Source organism: Palaemon carinicauda, chromosome 21 (assembly GCF_036898095.1).
Source record: "Palaemon carinicauda isolate YSFRI2023 chromosome 21, ASM3689809v2, whole genome shotgun sequence".
Lineage (NCBI taxonomy): Eukaryota > Metazoa > Arthropoda > Malacostraca > Decapoda > Palaemonidae > Palaemon > Palaemon carinicauda.
In genome coordinates, this window is record NC_090745.1 from 3,804,050 (window position 1) to 3,819,148 (window position 15,099).

A 15,099-nucleotide genomic window follows, 5' to 3' on the forward strand; every position below is an offset into this window, starting at 1 on the left:
GAGAGGCGGCTGAGTGGGAGCGCAGGCCCTTGTTCTGTTTCCCGACCTTCGGTGGGGGGAGAGGGCATCGCCTCCCATAGCGAGGCGGTTCCCCCTCCTCCTCCGGGGGAGGTTATTGATAATGCCTTAACCAATGATGATCTTTTACAGATTTGGTCGTCCCTGGGGCTTAAGGGCTTGCCCTCCAGGGTCGCTTTAATTGACCTTGTCTCGTTGGGGGCCGCTGTTAAGCAGTCGCCGGCGGTAGCAGAGGTAGACCCTCTGTCTATTGTCGACGTTGTGGTGACAGAGGCCTCTGACGTGGCTGGGCAATCCGCCGCAGGTGCTGTTGCGGATGATGGTACTTTAGGCTCTCCTCCCCCTTCCGTACATCCTTCGAAGGGGGAAGTGAGTCCTTCGGTCTCTGCTGCTGCTCAGCTTCCTTCTGAGGGAAGTGCTTTGACGGAGACTCCCCTTCGGAGGACCGATGGTCCCGACGATCTTCGCCGAGGCCGCCTCCGCCGTAAGGCTCACCGTCCGCTACGCCACAAGGGCCTCCCTTCCCCTTACAGGGGGACTAAGAGGCGCCTTTTTGGGTCTTCATCCTCCGGGGGGGGGACTCTCCTCGTCAGCCTCAACCTACTGCTCCGCCTTCTTTGAACCTCTCTGCAGACCGTTCACCATCTCCTGCCAGGTCTTCGGCTTCTGGAGAACTCGTCACCCGACGGGCAACGGTCCCTTCGGGGCTTAAGGATCCTTCCCTTCCTCGAGCAGTGCTAGCGCACAGGCGCTCTCCTCATCTTCAGCGCTCTCCTGCTCGTCGGCGATCTCCTGCTCGTCAAGACTCTCCTGCTCGCCGACTCTCACCTGCTCGTCGGCTCTCTCCTGATGTTTGCCCTCCTCGCCAGCGCTCTCCTGCTCGTCAGCTCTCTTCTGAGCGTCAGCGCTCATTTGAGGACCATCGCCCTGCGGTCTCTGACCACCCTATAGTTCCTGCTGAGCTCCCTGCTCACCATCTGCCTGGTCCTGTGGCTATGCAACATCGTGCTGTGCGTGTGTCAAAAACACATGTTCGCCAACGCGCCAGCGATCTTCCAGTTCCTGCTCGTGAACGCACCGCACCTCCTGCCGCGCCACCTGTCCTTTCACATGACACGCGTCGACCTTCTGCTCGCCAGCTATCTCCGGCTCGCCAGCGATAACCTACGCGCCAGCGATTACCTCCTCGCCAGCGTTCACCTGCTTGCCAGCGCGCACAGGCGATCTTAGTATCGCCTATTCAACAGCGTTCTCCAACGCTCCTGAAGAAACATGGTTCGCCAGCTTCTAGCTCGCCATCACGCGATCGCCCACCTGCGCAGGCTGCTCGCCATCGCTCGCCATCACGCGATCGCCTTCCTGCGCATGCTGCTCGCCATCGCTCGCCATTGCACGATCGCCCTCCTGCGCATGCTGATCACCATCGCACCCCATCACGCGGTCATTCACCTGCGCATGCTGCTCGCCATCGCTTGCCATTGTGCGGTCATTCACCTGCGCATGCTGCTCGCCATCGCTCGCCAACGCGTCGACATGCCACATCACGCCATCGCCAACCTGAGCGACCGCACTCACCAGCTCTTCATCGATTGTCTGTGGATCTAAATCGCCAGCGGTCTTCCTCACCCTCGCGGCAGCGCGTTTCCTCGCCGTCGGGCCAACGCTTGCGTTCGCCGCCTCGGACACGCGTTCATTTACCTGCCCACCCTCGCGCCCACTCGCCTGCGCGCCCGCGCGATCATTCGCCTGCGCGCCCACGTGACCGCTTGCCTGTGCGCCCGCGCGACCGCTCGCCTGCGCGCCCGCGCGACCGCTCGCCTGCGCGCCTGCGCGACCGCTCGCCTGCGCGCCCGCTCGCCTGCGCGCCCGCTCGCCTGCGCGCCCGCTCGCCTGCGCGCCCGCTCGCCTGCGCGACCGCTCGCCTGCGCGACCGCTCGCCTGCGCGCCCGCTCGCCTGCGCGCCCGCTCGCCTGCGCGATCATCCACCTGCGCGCCCGCGCGATCGCTCGCCCGCGCTCCCGCGCGACCATTCGCCCTCGTGCGACCATCGTTCGCGGCGAATTCCGCAGCCGGTGGTAGCAGCAGGAACGCGTTCTCCTAGACGGCACTCGGGATCACCTCCACCCAAACACAGGTTGGTAGTGCAGGACGAGGAGAGGTTAGTACATCATTCTTCCCCACCTTCTTTTCAGGCAGGTACCGTCGTGTCCACTCCAAAGGATCGCCCGATCCCTTTCCCTTTAGCGAGGATTTCGGACTCTTGTGTCCTTGGAGCAACAGACTTGGTTTGATCCTCTGGCACGGGCGTTAGTGAGGGTTATGAAACCTGCACTCGCCGGCCAAGGTAACAAACCAACGGCTGTCTCTCCTACGCTGAAGAGAAAGAGAGGAGTGGACTTCGTGGTCACTTCCCCCAGGGCGAAGTTGGTTCCCAAGAGGTCGGTCGCGAAGGTCCCTTCTCCTGCACGAGTGCTCTCTCCTTCTCCCGTGGATGAGGCCTTTCCGTCCTCAGGTGAGTCCAGTGGGGCGGTAGTCTTCCCCTCGGCACCAGGGGGGGAGACTTCGCTTCATGCAGGAGAATCGTCTCGTGAGGAAGGGGCCCCTCGAACCTCGTTGTTGGGATCCTGTATCCCTCCCAGGAGGGAATCCAAGGACTCCAAGACCGTCCCTAAATCCTCTGCAAGGATTCGTCAGGAACCCACGACTACCCAGGGGAATGTCCACGTGTCACCCCAGGAAGAGATCCCTGGGGCAGGAGACTTAGCTGCCAGCCCGCAGGGAGGAGAACAGCAAGAGTCCGAACATGCCTTCTGGCAGGTCCTAAGCCTTATAAGGCAACTTAACGGGCTTATGGATCCAGTCATCCCCCCCCCCGTGAAGGCAAAGACACGATTCTGGATGAAGTGTCTGACGTTCGGAAGGCCCCTAAGACCAGTGCGGCTCTGCCCTGGTCTCGGGGGCTGAAGAGTGCCAGGGCTAGGGCCAACGCTCAGCTCGCACTTCTTGCCTCCTCCAGTCGTTCCACTGCCGGGAACAAGCTCATCCCTCCTCCTCGTCTTCAGCAGAGGAGGTATTTCGAGATCCTGGGTGAGCACAACCTCGCTCTTCCTCTCCATCACTCTGTGGAGGAGCTGGCGAAGGGAGTTCCCCTTGAGAAACTCTCTGCCCGGCAGGTGTCGTTCTCGGCGGCAGAGATCCTTAGCCACGAGAAGGTCGCTAAGTGTGCCATGCAGGCCACTTTGTGGCTGGACTTTTGGCTAGGATCTCTGGGCATCCTATTGCGATCGGAGGACTTGTCCAAGGAGACCTATAGGAAGGCCCTAGAGACCTTCTTACTCTCGGGCACCCGCTCCATCGAGTTTTTGGCGCACCAGGTTACCACCCTGTGGGCCAACTCGGTGTTGAAGCGTCGCGATGCTGTGTCCGAGAGATTCCATCCGAAGGTCCCCGCCGTGGATGTGTGTAGGCTCTGACATGCTTCCCTTCTGGGGGAGAACCTGTTTGAGCCTCAAGACATGGAGCGAACGGCTGAGAGGTGGAGGAAATCCAGCATGGACTCCCTCCTCCATAGGGCCCTTACAACTCGGCCCTATAAGCCTCCAGCCCCGCCACAACAGCAGCAACAGCCTCGTAAGGCTCCCAAACAGGCACCGGCAGCTAAGAAGGTGGTGTCTAAGCCCCAGCCCTTTCCAGCCAAGGTGAAGAGGGGCGGTAAGTCCTCCAGGGGAGGCAAGACTCCTGGGGGTGGCGGCCGCGGCCGCAAGCCCTAGGGGTGGCAGTCCCCCTGCATGTCCACCTGTGGGGGGGATGTCTTCAGCGTTGCGTCCGCAGGTGGCAGCAACACGGGGCCGATGCTTGGACGGTCTCAGTGATCGGCCAAGGCTATCGCGTCCCGTTCACAACATCTCAACCTCCCCTGACAGCGAATCCAGTGTCGTTGAGCTCCTATGCCACGGGATCGGCAAAGGGGCTGGCCCTTCAGGCCGAAGTCGAGACCATGCTAGAGAAGGGTGCTCTCCAGGAGGTCGTGGACGGCTCCCCAGGCTTCTTCAGTCGACTCTTTCTTGTAAAGAAGGCTACTGGAGGCTGGAGACCCGTCATCGATCTCTCAGCTCTGAACAGGTTTGTCAAACAAACCCGGTTCAGCATGGAGACAGCAGACACGGTCAGACTTGCGGTGAGACCACAAGACTTCATGTGCACACTGGATCTAAAGGACGCGTACTTCCAGATCCCAATCCATCCGTCTTCCAGGAAGTACCTGAGATTTTGCCTAGACAACAAGATCTACCAGTTCAAGGTGCTGTGTTTAGGTCTCTCCACAGCTCCTCAGGTGTTCACCAGAGTGTTCACCCTGATTTCATCTTGGGCGCACAGGAACGGCATTCGTCTCCTTCGTTACCTGGACGATTGGCTGATCCTAGCAGACTCGGAGTCGACCCTTCTTCGGCACCGAGACAGGCTTCTGGATCTTTGCCAGGATCTGGGGATCGTGGTAAACCTTGAGAAGTCCTCTCTGCAGCCGTCCCAACGACTGGTTTATCTAGGCATGCTAATAGACACCAATCTCCACAAAGCCTTTCCATCAGACGACCGGATAGCAAGACTGAGGAGGGTGGCGGAACCCTTCCTCAGGCGAAAAGAACTCCCTGCCCAATCGTGGTTGTGTCTCTTAGGCCACCTATCCTCCCTGGCCCGTCTGGTTCCGAACAGCCGCCTCAGGATGAGATCCCTTCAATGGCGGCTCAAGTCTCGGTGGAATCAAGGATCCGATTCCCCGGACATTCTGATCTCAATGGGGTCTCTGGAACAGATGGACTTGCGGTGGTGACTGGCCGACGAGAACCTGCGGAAGGGAGTGAGTCTTCTCGTCCTCCCCCGGAATTGACTCTGTTTTCGGACGCGTCAAAAGAAGGGTGGGGGGCGCACGTTCTGAACCAAAGGGCCTCAGGCCTTTGGTCAGAATCAGAAAAGTGCCTTCACATCAACCTGCTAGAATTGAAGGCCGTTTTTCTGGCTCTTAAGCAGTTCCAACGGTCCCTGGCGGGTCACTCCGTGGTGGTGATGAGCGACACCACCACGGTAGTGGCTTATATCAACAAGCAGGGAGGCACTTTTTCGCAACAGCTATCCCATCTTGCAGTAGAGACTCTGAGGTGGACCGAAACCCACTCGATAACACTATCAGCTCGCTTCATTCCTGGCAAGAGGAATGTGCTCGCCGACAGTCTGAGCAGGGCTTCGCAGATAGTGAGTACCGAGTGGTCTTTGGATCCTCAGATAGCCAACAAAATCCTGACTTTGTGGGGTTCCCCGACTGTGGACTTGTTCGCGACAGCCTTGAACTTCAAGCTGCCCCTGTACTGCTCCCCAGTCCCGGACCCCAAGGCACTCTGGCAAGATGCTTTTCAGTAACGGTGGGACAACATCGACGTGTACGCCTTCCCACCCTTCTGTCTGATGAGAAGGGTGCTCAACAGGGCCAGACTATCGGTCAACTGTTCGATGACTCTGGTAGCTCCGCTATGGCATCACGCGGAATGGTTTCCGGACCTTCTGCAACTCCTGACGGAGCTCCCAAGGGAGCTTCCTCCACGACACGAGCTTCTCAGACAACCCCACTCCAGCGTCCCTCACAGGGCCGTAGCCTCGCTTCGGCTTCACGCCTGGAGACTATCCAGCGTCTCCTCGCGGAGAGAGGCTTTTCGCAACAGGTTGCGGAGAGAATGTCTCGGCACCTGCGAAGGTCCTCTGAGGGAGTCTACCAAGCAAAGTGGAGAGAGTTTTGTGGTTGGTGTCGTGGAAGGGGTATCTCCACTCGATGCCACTATTCCAGCAATAGCGGACTTCCTCGTGTATCTGCGAGAAGAAATGCACCTTTCTGTCTCGGCAGTGAAAGGCTATCGCTCAGCCTTAAGCTTGGCCTTCAGATTGAAGGGCGTAGATATTTCTTCATCGCTAGAACTCTCTTTACTCATACGTAGCTATGAGCTTACCTGCCCCAAGTCGGAAGTGAGACCCCCTCCTTGGAACGTGGTTCGAGTCCTCAGGTCTCTTAAGAGACCTCCCTTCGAGCCGTTACGCCAGGCCTCCGATCGCCACCTGTCTTGGAAGACGGCCTTCCTACTCGCCTTGGCTTCGGCCAAGCGAGTTAGTGAACTTCATGGTCTCTCGTACGACATCGCCCATTCAAGGGGATGGGGGTAGGTAACGTTCAGGTTCGTCCCTGAGTTTGTTGCCAAGACTCGGAATCCTGGAGTGCCGGATCCTCGGTTCGACTCTTTCAGGATCGCGAGTCTCCGTTCTGTAACAAGCGACCCAGACCAGCTGCTACTATGTCCGGTGAGGTGTCTGAGGCACTACTTGAAGAGAACGGCTGCAGTCCGTCCTCATGTGCGAGCTTTGTTTGTGAGCACAGGCAGGACTAAGAGGAGGGTCACCAGGAACACCATCTCAGCTTGGATTCGATGGGTTATCCACCATGCCCTGAATCCTGACCCTCCTCCGTCACGTCGCCCTCGGGCCCACGATGTCAGGGGTATTGCTACATCCCTGGCCTTCAAGAGAAACTTCTCTGTGACGCAGGTACTTCAAGCTGGGGTCTGGAAGCGTCAAACGACCTTCACAGCCCACTACCTGCAAGACGTGACCCACAGGAGCCTCGATACGTTTTCTATCGGCCCTGTGGTGGCTGCACAACAGCTGGTCTAACCTCAGGCTCCTTTTTGGACAAGTAGCAGTAGGTTGAGGGCGTTGTTACCCGGTCTTAGTCTGCGTGAATGAAAGAGTATGTCTGACCCTTACTTCTTTCTTCATTCTCCCCTCTCTTGGGGAAGCAGCATCCTGGTCCTCGCATAGCTGACCTCGACCTCTGCAGGTAACCCATGCTTCTTTGTGCTCCTAGTATTAAGCTTAATACTGTTGCGTCTCCCATACCCTGACGAGGTGGTATGGGGAACGTCCTATCCTATAATTCCTATCTGAAGGTCTCAAGGTCAACTTCATAGGACGAGTCACACTCTCCTCCTCACACTGCTTATGTAGGCCACTCGTTCCTAGCGATGCTAGGAACTTGTGAGGTACAGGGGCTCCCTCTCTCTAGTGCTGCTCACTGAGGGATCGAGCCCCCGGGCAAGCCGAAGTCAGTAAGGCTGGGGACTTTCCACCCTTCCTAAGGGGTAAGTCACCCTCTGTAAATAGCGTGATTGTATTTCGGTTACGGAACAAATGACAAATTCGAAGATAATTTGTATTTTTCCTAACCATACAAACCTTAGCTATTTACACATATGTGCCCGCCATCCCTGACCCCCAAGTCAAGTCCTACCTCTAAGTGAAGTGAAGCAAGTCACCGGTGTGTGGAGGGGGGGAGGGGTAGCAAGCTACCCTTCCCCACCCCCCGCTAACTAGCGCGGGGTAATTAACCCTCGTTAAAACTATTGGCTCGTCATTTCAGCTGCGCTAAAAGGTAAACCCTCTGTAAATAGCTAAGGTTTGTATGGTTAGGAAAAATACAAATTATCTTCGAATTTGTCATATTATTCATTCATAGTACTGTACCGATGTGGTAACGTCCCTGACCGGTGGTTGCCAGACTGGTGTTCAAGTCCTGCTCAATCTCTTTAGTTTCATTGGTTGCTGCAACCTTACCATCCTTGTGAGCTAAGGATGGGGTGTTTGGAGGAGCCTATAGGTCTATCTGCTGAGTCATCAGCAGCCATTGCCTGGCCCTCTTTGGTCCTAGCTTGGGTGGAGAGGGGCCTTGGGCGCTGACCATTTGAAAGTCTCTAGGGCATTGTCCTGCTTGATAGGGCAATGTCACTGTCCCTTGCCTCTGCCATTCATGAGTGGTCTTTAAACCTTTAAACTTATTTTGGTTCTTTGTTAAGGAACCCTACAAGCAATGTGTAATTCAAATAAGATTTCTTTTATAATTTCATAATATTAAATTACTAAGTTTTGGTTCATTGACTTAAAAAATAGTTGAGGATTATGGTGAGATTATGAAAATGAAAATAAAAGAAGATTGTAAAAAAAATGATTAGTTTTGTAAAGAAAATAGTATACCATTGAACACTGTTAAAGACAGTATAGTAACACATTAATAAATCACAAATGCTTTTGCAAAAAGAGCACCTGGAATCAAACTATATTCAGTCTGTGTATTGTGTACCACTTGATAAAATTCCGGTTCGCTAAATGGGAACAATCACTGTCAAACCACACCACCCTCAACAACTTCCTTCACATAAAGGGTTTATCCTCCGTAACAAAGGTATCACATGTAATGGGTTTTGGAAAAGGCTCTTGACTGCATTGTGGGTAATCCAGTTTCTAATCACAACGCCTCAAAAGCAGCATACGATAGGTCGTAGCTCCTAGTTGTTCTCTCCAATACACATAGACTATTGTTCCTTGTTGTGGTTCTTAGTGAATTGTGTTCCAAAACGCAAATAATGATTGCAGTCGTTTTATTAGCTACTGTCAAATGGTTCTTACTAGATGTTGGGTGCTTCACAAGTCTGAAACTCATAATATGAGACTATTAAATGGCTGACGAGTGGAACAGTTCACGATCCTTACAAAAATGTTTGTATTACAAGATGAAATCTCCAAAATAATAATAGGTTTTTCAGTACTACCTCTAGGCTCCATATTACAGTGATATTATTAGATATGCTAAAGGTGATCTTCGAATTGGTGTTTGTATCTGTTAAGACTGGTTTGAGTTTCATTTACTGTCTGAGGGTAATGCATGCTAGATTCTGCACATCAGTAGAACATATTTTCACGTGATTTTTTAGCTTAGGTTGAAGCAACGAGTAGCCAGGACTGTACTACAGTGATAGCTATCCATTAGTACCTATGGAAAACCATTGATACTAGTGATGTTAATACCTGATTGTTTCTCTCAACACGATAACAAAGGAAGGAGGATATTTTGTTGCTGGCCAAGACAGGCCATTTTAAGACTATAGAACCATGTAAAATGGCAAAGTAGAACATGAGAGTGTAGGTTTACAGGAATCTGAGAATTCTCTACATCTGCATTTTTAAATGGTCTTTTTTTTCTTTTCTTTTTTCAAATGCTACTCAGCAAGGCCCATCCACTTTTGGGTTTTTTCAAGGGGTGATATACGAAAAGGGTGTGATATTCAGTGATTGAAGTTTTGGTGTTAGGTTAACGTAGATTCTTCATCTTATTTTCATCACGATACAATTTTCATTTGATATTTCATGGAAAACTGGAGTCTTGGTAATGTCATTTTACATGAATGGTAGTTGAGATTTGATGCTAAACGTAGAGAGACAGACTTGCCAAGTATAAGGCCTCTTTCACACTAGGCATTTCTTTTTCCGCTGCTGCAAATGATGCGGACCCGCCTTTGTCAGTGGACTGATAGATTATATGGCCCCTTTCACAGTAAGAGCAGAGTGTATTTTTCTCCGCAGCGGCACCGCTGTGCATGAGCGGTACCCCACTAGCTTTGCGCGGATCTTCTCCGCTGAGGGTGATAGTTGGCTATTATGTTCGATACGAGTCTACACACAAGCGATTTCTTTTTTCTTTTTCTTTTTTTTTCCCGCCTCTTGTTCAGAAGGCAGTAGTATTCCACACAGAGCTTCTCATTGATAAACACACATACATGGAACAAAATATAGATTTAGAATTGCTTATTTCTATGGTAGAAATGAAACCAGTAGTATGGGACAAAAGTCTAAAAGAATACAAATGTTTGAGTTCTGTTACATCATCTTGGAAAGAACTTTTACTGTGGATTATGGGAGGATTTTAAGTCTGGATGATATAGAAAAGAATGAATTTGCTAAGTTCAATAATTTTTTCAATTTACAAACATCCTTAGCATACCAATTATGGCAAATTTGTTTTTGCAAAGTTATTTAGGATACATTATTGTATTGTATAATTAATACTCAATCTACAATATTTATAATGACATTCATTATTAAAATTCATAAATCCGCACATTCATATTTTAGAACATTGTCAACTTAAAGCTCCCTCTTCACTCATGAAAAATCAGCAAATGTGTTTCCGATATCATTTGCATGTGACGACAGCAATATAGGCGATTTTCGTTCGCTATACCAGCGGTGTGGAGAGACTGCCTCGTGTGTAGAAAAAAAGGCATAGTGTGGAAAAAGCCCAAGAGACTTGGGTATATCCCCAATCTGAGCCTTGTGTTCCCAACTCCTGGGTTCCATAGGACTTCCTACTTAAATTGTAATTTACGCTTATTCATTGTTGATGAGGTTATAATGAAACGAACTGAGCTTTTATACTGCATTATTAGTTTTTTTAATTCAAGCAAATAATTTACACGGGAAGTCACTGTCTCATATCCAAACTATATGGAATATAAAGCAGGTAGTTGAGGGCTTTTCCTTGTCATTACTGTATTTCTATCTACTATAAGAAAGACTGTGAGCCAAAGGATATTTCAAACAACTGGAAGTGCATAAGTGATTGTTTGGTGGCTGTGAAGGCTATTCATTTTATTAGAATTCAGTATGGTTTTATGAGCATGTTTTAATCCGATGTGAAGTGTATCTATGAAATGTGTTAATGCAAAGAAAAATAAAATTTGAACACACTTTTTATGTTCATAGCATGAGGCTCCCAGAAATATGGGAGTTTAAAACAGGAATTGGGAATGGGTAAAAGTAGATGGGTTGATATTGTACAATATCAACTTAAGAAATTTGTAATTTAAAATTTTGGTTGGTTATATGGGTAACCCTTCCTCCAATATTTGTAAGGAATTTAAATTTTTGGTTGGTTACATCAGTAACCCTTCCTCTAAAATTTGTAAGTTATTTCAATTTTTGGTTGGTTATATCAGTAACTCTTCCTCCAAAATTTGTAAGTGATTTAAATTATTGGTTGGTTATATGGGTAACCCTTCCTCTAAAATTTGTAAGTTATTTAAATTTTTGGTTGGTTATATGGGTAACCCTTCCTCTAAAATTTGTAAGTTATTTCAATTTTTGGTTGGTTATATGGGTAACCCTTCCTCTAAAATTTGTAAGTTATTTCAATTTTTGGTTGGTTATATCAGTAACTCTTCCTCCAAAATTTGTAAGTGATTTAAATTATTGGTTGGTTATATTGGTAGCTCTTCCTCTAAAATTTCTAAGTTATTTAAATTTTTGGTTGGTTATATCGGTAACTCTTCTTCTAGAATTTGTGAGTAATTTAAATTTTTGGTTGGTTATATCGGTAACTCTTCTAGAATTTGTGAGTAATTTCAATTTTTGGTTGGTTATATTGGTAAATCTTCCTCTAAATATATTGACATATCACTAGTACTACACATACTAACTACCATACTTTGTTAATTGCTGCTGCTCATAGTTACACGACTTACACAAGCTAAGTGTTATTTACTTCATCTTGCAATTTGGATAAGTTGTGTAAAGCAAAATTGTAAAATATTTGTTTTGTTTGTTTGTTATAATGTATTGATACTTCTATGCCTTTTATATGACATTTGGACAACCTATTTACTACTTCATCAAATATGACATGATTGTCTCATACCATTGGCGGGCTTCCTTCTTTCTATAAATTTTCACAGCTGTTTTAGTTACTCTTAATTTAATATTAGGTGTGCCTTGTTATCCAGTCAGACATTAGACATTAATACCTATGATTTCAAGTCGTGAGATAAATAATTACTAATATTTATACATTATTTTGGTGAATCTTACCTGTAGGCCACATTGCTATCTTGGAAGCGTGAGCTTTTTGACTTGAAAAAAGTTTTCTCTGTGCTGGATGTACAGGCTTAACAGCCTCTTTCAGAACATCAACTGTAAGAACTGTGCCATTTGTCCTCCACAACCCTCCCTTCCTGGAATTGCCAGGCAAGCGTTCTTTGACCGATTTCCACGCCTCGTGGTCCAGGAAATCACTGCCGCTCTTGATTCTCATAATATCTCATTCGGCAGGGTACATAAGGCATAGTTTTCAAATTATAATTTTTTTTCAGAGCAGGATATTTGGTATCACAATTGCTCAGGTATTTTTGTCGTCTTGGGTACCTTTATTTTGTGTCCCATCTCCATGTTCACTGTGTAGGTGCTATAGACTTGGAAGTTTTTATATCAAGAAGTTTTTTTTTCTCTTTTTGTTCAGAAAATTGGATAATGGATTTTTGTTTAATGGTTTAATTTTATAGTTTAGCATAAATCGATCATTTACTGTACATTTGTTCCCCTACGAACAAACCTTCCGTCATTTATTTGGATATTCTTTTAGCGGCAGCTGGAAGTAGCCATTAGACTTTAATTGCAAGGTGGCAACCCTGCCTAACCGCTTGAATCCGTTGCATATTTGTAGGGTTCTGCCTTTACTTCTGTCTCAGACAGACATTTTGTCATATGCATTTGCTACCCACCTATAGTCAACTCTTTTTAGCGAGGCAGATTTGCACAAACTCGCAGGGGTGCCCTTTTAGCACGGAATTTTTTCCTGATTGCTGATTGGTTGAACAAGATAATTGTAACCAATCAGCGATCAGGAAACTTTTCCGAGCTAAAAGGTCACCGCTGCGAGTCGGTGCAAATGCGTCTCATTAAAAAAAACTCAGTATAGTCACTTCATGGTAGCTGTTAGAGAGAGTTCTATGTTGCCTGTCAAGAGAAGGTGATTTTCTCGCAATGTCATGCTGGGAATTTTAAGGTATAGATATGCCTTTTGCGTCCAACGATTTCCATATTAATCAAATAATGTTTCATGCTTAGCATATCCCGTAGTATTTTCTGTTAGCTGATGTCCTATTTGGACCAAGTCTATGGCACCCAGAAACCCTCCAGGGCCAGTGCAGCTTTGCCCTGGTCACAAGGGATGAAGAGTGCCAGAGACAAGGTTGAAGGCCAGCTCTCTGAGCTCGCCTCCTCCAACAGATCCAGCGCCAATAACAAGGTCCTCCCTCCTCCTCGAGTCCATCAGAGGAGGTATTTCGAGATCCTAGAGGAGACTTGTTTGGGTCTTACGGTTCACCACTCCGTGGAGGAACTCACTGGGGGAGTCCCTCTAAAGAGACTCTCCAACCGACACGTGTCCTATTCTCCTACTGAGATCCTAGGCCAGGAGAGTGTAGAGAAGTGTGCCATGCAGGCAACTTCGTGGCCTGACATCTGGCTGGGGTCTCTGGGCATCCTACGGAAAAGAATAGATCTCCATGTTCCTTTCCCTGAATTGGAGGCTGTTTTTGGACACCTCAAAGGAACCGGCGGGGAGGGGGGGGGGGTTTGTTTCCACGTTCTGTACCACAGGGCCTCAGGCCTGTGGTCAGAATCGGAAAAGTGCCTCCATACAAATCTGTTAGTGATGAAGGCCGCTCCTCCTGGCCCTTCAACAGTGCCAACAAAGATCTAGCGGATCACTCTGGGGGGTGATGAGCGACAACACCACAGTAGTGGCTTACATCAACAAGCAAGGAGGTACCTTTTCAAAGCGGCTATCCCATCTCTCAGTAGAGATACTGAGATAGACCGAAGTCCACTTGATCCCTCTATCGACTCGCTTCGTTCCAGACAAAGGGAATGTGCTCACCGACAGTCGGAACGGAGCATCTCAGATAATGAGTATCGAGTGGTCCTTGGATCATCCAGTGGCCAACAAAGTCCTGACTTTGTGGGGTTATCCGACTGTCGATCAGTTCGCTACAGCGCTGAACTTCAAGCTCCTGCTGTATTGCCCCCAGGCCTAGATCCCAAAGCACACTGACAAGATACCTTCCAACAACGATGGGACAGCACCAACAGGTGCGCTTTTTCCCCGTCTGTCTGATGAGGAGGGTGCTTGACAAGACCAGAATATCGGTCAATCGCTCGATGACCCTTTATAGCTACGCTATGGCATCTCACGGAATGGTTTCCACACCTCCCGCAACTCCTAACGGAACTTCCGGGAGAACCCTCTGCGACACAAGCAAATAACCACATGCCAACATCTCCCTCAAAGCCGTAGCTTCGCTTCAACTTACCGCCTGGAAGACTATCCAGCATCCCCTCACTAAGAGAGGATTGTCACAACAAGTTGCGAACAGGATGTCTGGACACCTGCGCAAGTCAGCCGCAGTGGCCTACCAGGCAAAGTGGCGAGTCTTTCGGTGGTTGGAATCGTGAAGGAGTATCTCTTCACTCAATACCACTGTTCCAGCAAGAGCGAAGTTCTTCGTTTATTTGCGGAAAGAAGGCGTCTTTTCAGTCTCTGCAATGAAAGGCTATCGCTCAGCCTTAAGGCTAGCCTTCAGGCTCAAGGAGCGGACATTCCTTCCTCGCCGGAACTTTCCCTACTCATACGAAGATACGATCTTACCCGCCCTCAGTCAGAAGGGAGACCCCCTCCAGAGCACTTGGTTCGAAGTCTCAGGCCTCTTAGGAGGCCTCCCTACGAACCATGTTGCCAGGCTTCAAATCGACACCTAACTCGAAAGGCGGTGCTCCTACTAGCTTTGGCCTCGGCCAAGTGAGTCGGTGAACTTCATGGTCTCTCGTATGACATCGTCCATGCAAGGGGATGAGGGTAGGTAACGTTCGTAATCGTCTCTGAGTTTGTGGCTAAGACACAGAATCCGAGAGTGCTGGATCCTCGATTCAACTCTTTCTGGATTTCGAGTCTTCGTTCTGTAACAGATGACCCAGACCTTCTCCTACTGTGTCCAGTAAGGGAGTCTGAGGTTATATCTCTAAGAACGGCTGCATTCGTCCCCAAGTGTAAGCTTTATTTATGAGCACTGGGAGAACAAGAGGAGGGTCACCAAGAATACCATCTCCGCATGGATTCATAGGGTGATCCATCTGCCCCTGAATCCTAACCCTCCTCCGTCATGTCGCCTTAGAGCGCATGATGTAAGGGGCGCAGCAACGTCCCTGACCTTCAAGAAGATCTTCCCAGTGACACAGGTTCTACAAGCAGGGGTGGAAGCGTCAGATGACCTTCACAGCCCACTACCTGCAAGACGTGACACACAGGAGGCTCGATACATTCTCTATCAGCCCTGTGATGGATACACAATAGCTGGTCTAACCTTAGGCTCCTTAATGGAC

At 49.3% G+C, this 15,099-nt stretch overlaps 1 protein-coding gene across 1 annotated transcript in view; it reads left to right on the forward strand.

Annotated features, from left to right (window-relative positions):
* Positions 1 to 15,099, forward strand: part of LOC137615160 (glycerol-3-phosphate phosphatase-like) — a 50,032-nt gene that overhangs the window by 20,193 nt on the left and 14,740 nt on the right. The window lies entirely within an intron of this gene.